The sequence below is a fragment of the Octopus bimaculoides genome, chromosome 6 (genome assembly GCF_046866305.1).
Source record: "Octopus bimaculoides isolate indiv1 chromosome 6, ASM4686630v1, whole genome shotgun sequence".
In the NCBI taxonomy this organism is placed as follows: Eukaryota; Metazoa; Mollusca; class Cephalopoda; order Octopoda; family Octopodidae; genus Octopus; species Octopus bimaculoides.
In genome coordinates, this window is record NC_142933.1 from 65,735,525 (window position 1) to 65,741,524 (window position 6,000).

At 37.6% G+C, this 6,000-nt stretch overlaps 1 protein-coding gene across 5 annotated transcripts in view; it reads right to left on the reverse strand.

Annotated features, from left to right (window-relative positions):
* LOC106882043 (uncharacterized) overlaps window positions 1-6,000 on the reverse strand; it is a 68,455-nt gene that overhangs the window by 40,533 nt on the left and 21,922 nt on the right. For 2 of the 5 annotated variants that reach the window (XM_089354009.1, XM_089354007.1), the window contains exon 1: window positions 4,083-4,208. The exons of 2 other annotated variants lie outside the window; for them this stretch is intronic. The gene's annotated coding sequence lies outside the window, so the exon portion shown is untranslated. Of the gene's footprint in view, window positions 1-4,082; window positions 4,209-4,263; window positions 4,703-6,000 lie in introns of those variants that run through there. One more of the 5 variants, XM_089354008.1, reaches the window with a different exon arrangement.

Genomic DNA, 6,000 nt, shown 5'->3' on the forward strand with positions numbered 1-6,000 from the left:
AAGACCAACATACTGGGCCAAAGTGTCATGCACCCCTCCCTCCACCATCACTATCAACAACTACAAGCAGGAGGCAGTCCATGAATTCATTTATCACAGCTCTACCATCACTGAAGCCCTCTCCCTGGAGCCTCAGATCAGCAGGTGAATTGGACAAGCATCCTCCACAATTTCCAGGCTCACAAAGAGAGTCTGGGAAAACAGAGAACTGGCCACAAACACCAAGATTGCTGTCTATAAGATGTCCTCAGTACACAACTTTATGGCAGTGAGACATGGAGCCTCTACTCTAGACAGAAAGGGCATCTCAACACTTTCCACCTTAGTAATTTGAGACACATCTTGGATATCAAATGGACCAACTGAATCGCCAACACTGAAGTCCTCAACCATGCCAAGATACCCAGTATATCCACCCTGCTCCAGATGGGAGGATTCCAAAAGACGTCCTGTATGGGGAATTGGCCATCAGCACAAGAGCACAAGGATGACCTCATCTTTGTTTCAAGGACGTCTGCAAGAGAGATATGAAGTTGGTTGATCTGGGCATCCTGAGATGGGAAGAGGTCATAAATGATCGCTCAGGCTGGAGACAGATGTTACGAAAGGGGATGAAACAAGGGTTAGAGAAACAGGAACTTGCCACTTAAGAAAAGTGTATTCGACAAAAGGAAAAACCAGTAGCACTGGCAGAGAGCTCCTTCAAATGCAGTCACTGTCTGAGTGACTGCCACTCCCATGTAGGCCTCTACAGCCACAGCAGTTGTTGCACCACTATCAGCAGCTGACACAATTTCTTCGAGTGCAAATCCATGGTCTCTCAAGACCAACAGAGGCCTACTAAGCATATACATATATATATATACACACACATAAACATGAATATATAGACATATATATATATATATATATAAGCATACATATATATAGATATACATACATAAACATGTGTATATATATATATATATATATTATATTTATACATAAACACATTTATATATATGTATATACATGCCTATACATATACATACATAAATATGTGCATATACACACACACACATATATATATATACATATATATATATATATATATATATATATATATATACACACATATATATACACACACATACATACACACACACATATTTACACACAAGAATCAATTCAAAACAAGAACATCCAATTTTCCAAAACATTAAAACTAGATATTCAAACAAAGCTGCTTACGTGATCATTCAACTTACTAGTAATAGCAGCCAAATCTTTATACCTTGCCCTACTGTTTTAAAAGAGTAAGAATATATTGGATAATGTGGTTTTGGATGCAAACTGATAATACATACAACATGAAAATCCAACAGGTGGAACATTTTTCAGCTTCAAAGTTCACTAAATGGAAGATTTATATATATATGTGGCTAAATAACAATCAGATATCTTTTATCTATTTCAATCATTAGACCGTCACTTTGAAGAAATTTTTAAGCCTGCTACTTATTCTGTCAGTCTTTTTTTGCTGAACTGTTAGGTTACAGGAATGTAAACAAACCAACAGTGGTAGGAAACAAACACAAAGACACATACATATGTATATAATTAGCTTTTTTTCAATTTCCCTCGACCAAATCCATTCACAAGGCTTCGATCAGCCCGAGGTTATAGCAGAAGACACTTGCCCAAGGTGGCATGCAGTGGGACTGAACCCAGAACCAAGTGGTTGGTTCTGGGTTCACACAGCCATAACTGCACCTAAAATTTATATATTTTTACTCTTGTTTTATTCATTCGACTACAGTCATACTAGGGAACCACCTTGTGGGGTTTTAGTCAAATGAATTGACCCCAATACTTAATTTATTCTATCAGTTTTTTTTGCTGAACTGCTAAGTTACAAGAAGTAAACAAACCAACATCGTTGTCAAAGAGTGGGGGGGGGCAAACACAAAGACACACACACATATATATATTATTAATATTTAACAAAAGCAACAGAGTGACTCAAAGGCCAAGATTTTCGTGCATTTGCACTTATCAAATTATATATTTTTATATATAGTTTGGTTGGTCTGGGACTATAGCAGAAGAAACTTGCCCAAGGTGTCATGCAGTCGAATATTATATCCCTTTTTCCTTTTACTTGTTTCAGTTGTTAGACTGTGGTCATGCTGGGGCACCACCTTGAAGATTTTTTTATCTTATTGACCTCAGCACTTTTTTTAAAAGCCTGGTACGTATTCTATCAATGTTTACAGCCAAAATGTTAAGTTACAGGGACGTAAACATACTAACACCAGTTCTCAAGTTGTGGTGCGAGACAAAGTCACACAAATATATATATATATATATATATATATATATATATATATATATATATATACATACATACAAAGAGCTTCTTTCAGTTACCGTCTACCAAATCTAACGACAAGGTTTTGGTCAGCCTGAGGCTTATAAGGCACTCCCCCATGGTTCCACATAGCAGGACGAAACCTAGAACCATGTGGTTTAGAAGCCAGCTTCTTGCCATACAACCACGAATATATATATATAAATATACTAATAAAATTTGTACCATATACATTCATAGATGTATATAGGTAACATTTACACATATACACACCCACACACAAAGCAATTTACAAATCTTTTTTTTTTTACTATACACACACACACATACGCAAGTATGCACACAAATGCGCACGTAGGACTTAACATATACGACATGCAGCCAAGGAGAGTAAGATGCAACATCGCAATTACAGTGGGACACATGTGTATGTGTTGGCGGAGGCGGGGGGGGGGGCAACCAAACAGCAGACAAACACCACTGTCAATAATCTTATTTCCATAACGTAAACGATATAAAGTCACCCAACGGAGGTGTAAATGAAACCTATGCAAGCACGCATACATGGATGTGCAGGAATAATAATAATGATAATAATAATAATAATATGCCAGAGAAATTGAAAAAGAAAAAAAAAACAGCTGTTCAGTTTCGGCAGGTTGTGACGTGGGTGTATATGAGAGAGAGAAGTCAATTATCTCGTTCAGAATTTCATTTTCATTTTTGCTAATACTCAATGTAAGATATATATCTTTTATACACATATATATCTGTGTGTGTGTGTATATATATATATATATATATATATATATATATATATACATACACACACAGATATATGTGTGTTTAAAAGGTCCGGGCTAGCCTTAATTGAATAAGCCGATAATCAAAGGTGTTCCAGTTGTAGCCATCCCGTCCCTTTATATATTAAGGACGACTATATTATTCAATGCCTAATATAACTCATCTCTTGTAGATGGTGTAGTGTGATTTGAGGAAAATGTGGTTGCTGTTTCTAGTAGGTCATAGGATCCTGTAGGATCTCTTTAGTTGGCTCGCAAGCGTGTGTATGTGTGTGTTTAGTTCCTTTGACTATAAAAGAAACTGAGCGATCACAACAACATTACTACAAACGACAAACTTGAAACACAGTTTTCAAACAAGCGGTAAATTTCCAACACGCACAAAACACAGGTGGTAGGAAAACGTGCTTTTGTTTCTCCCAGGATGCCGTAAAAGATCCATAGAGAAAAACACAAACTAACATTATGTGTGTGTGTGTGTACGTACACACATACACATATATATAGTTTTATCTTACTGAAGGATATGAAAACATTTTATGTACGTCATTGCATGTATTTTAAAAGACAATACCTCTATGTGTGAACTTAGAGTTCAGATGACTTCGCCTGATTAAAAAGAAATTATTTTGAAGCAGAAGTGAGGTGGAATAATACCTTTGCATACATATAGATTCGTGAATAAAAGAAAAGAAACAAAAAGACAAAAAACTCGTGCCGAGTGCCTCTTACGTTCGCAGTAGGGTAGATTTAACCATATACAGTACCACACAACTGACATGCGACGTTGGTGTGTGAATGTAATTATTTAAAATACTACACATACACACTCACACACAGATCTCACTAAACTGCTTTCGACATCGATTGCACAAACTAAATTAATATAAATATGCTACAACTTCAAGCGAATAGAAAACAAAACTTGCCTGTTATTATAACGACCATGTACAATACCAATGTGCATGTATGTATGTGTCACTATCTGCCTGTCTCTTTCTAGCTCTCTCTTAGTTCCTTTCTCTCTCCTCCTCCTCCTCCTCACTCTATCATTGTGGTGGTGATGTTGTGTGTGTGTAACGGTAACAACTTTAATCGGGATGGACTCACCAAATTTAGACGTCCGTTCCACTCAACCGGCCGAAGATATTAACCATCACACAATGTAAATAAGCAATCAGAAAACAAATCGTCACCTACGACGACACTGGTGAATATCCTGGTTTCTCCGTAGTTAATAACAATCTCTATAGAACAGGTAATATATCGTACAATATGTACAATAGGATGGTGCTGGCTGATAATGGACAGACAGAAACGAAGGAGCGACAGTCTGAAAGAATTCAAATGATTTTATCGTATTTAATTTCGTTCTTCAAAGCTGTGATTTCAAACCCTACCAGAGCCGAGTTAGTCTTCCATTCACCAACCGGCGCAGGATTAAACAACTACAGCTTATGAAATAATGGAGGAAAGAATCTGATTAGATCGACAATGTATGCAGTTTCCTACCAACACCGGTCTTCTGAAGGAAAAAAATTTATCCCCACTAAAGAATTAAAAAGTTTTCTCTCTCTCTCTCTTTCACACACACAGACACACATACAAATACACACACACAATTTAGCTATTTGTCTCCCCCCACCTACTCAGTTGTAAGCGCGAGTAGGAAGAAATATACGACACTTTCATTTCACAAATCTCTCGAAAATTATTACGGGTGGGAAGAGAGAGAGACACGAAAAAGTTTATTTGCCCAGTGATACATCTCGTAAGGATAACGCAATTTAATTACACTAACGCGCGGAAACACACACACATTATATGTGTGTACGTGCTATATATTATGAATATATATGTATAATATACAAACCTAAGTGTGTGTGTATACGTGAGTTTATAATGTAAGCCGCTTATTGTAATCTATTTATGAGGAGGCTTTTTAGATAACAATAACCAGCTGATAGCATTGATGCCGTTAGATAACGTGATTATGTAAGTATGAAGACTAAGCTTTTTACTACCATTTCATTAGTGAGACAACAGTATCTCATTGAGTGTGTGAGGGTGTGTGGCTTAGTGATTAGGGTGGGGTGTTGCACTCACGATTGCTAGATCGTGGGTTCGATTCCTGGACCGGGCGGCGTGTTGTGTTCTTGAGCAAAACACTTCGTTTCACATTACTCTGTGAGCATTTCAGCATTTGACGGGTGGCACACTTGTGTACCTGTACAGACAATGTCGCTGGAGGGACTGAGTTAATGTACTGCATATACATTTGATCACTATAAACAAATCACTTGTGCAGGTCGCCTGAGGGTCATATGTTGTTCATCAGTGTATGTGTGTGTAGTTATATAATGTATATATCTACATACTCTTTTACTTGCTTCAGTCATTTGACTGTGGCACCGCCTTTAGTCGAGCAAATCGACCCCAGGACTTATTCTTTGGAAGCCTAGTACTTATTCTACCGGTTTCTTTTGCCGAACCGCTAAGTTACGGGGACGTTAACACACCAGCATCAGTTGTCAAGCGATGTTGGGGGGACACACACAAACATATACACACACACACACATATATATATATATATATATATATATATATATATATATATATATATATATACGACGGGCTTCTTTCAGTTTCTATCTACCAAATCCACTCACAAGGCTTTGGTTGGCCTGAGGCTATAGTAGAAGACACTTGCCCAAGTTGCCACGCAGTGGGACTGAACCAGGAGCCATGTGGTTGGTAAGCAAGCTACTTACCACACAGCCACTCCTACACAGATCGTTGGAGTAGTCTGTTAAGGACTAGGACTTGAGGACTTGGCAACTGTAGC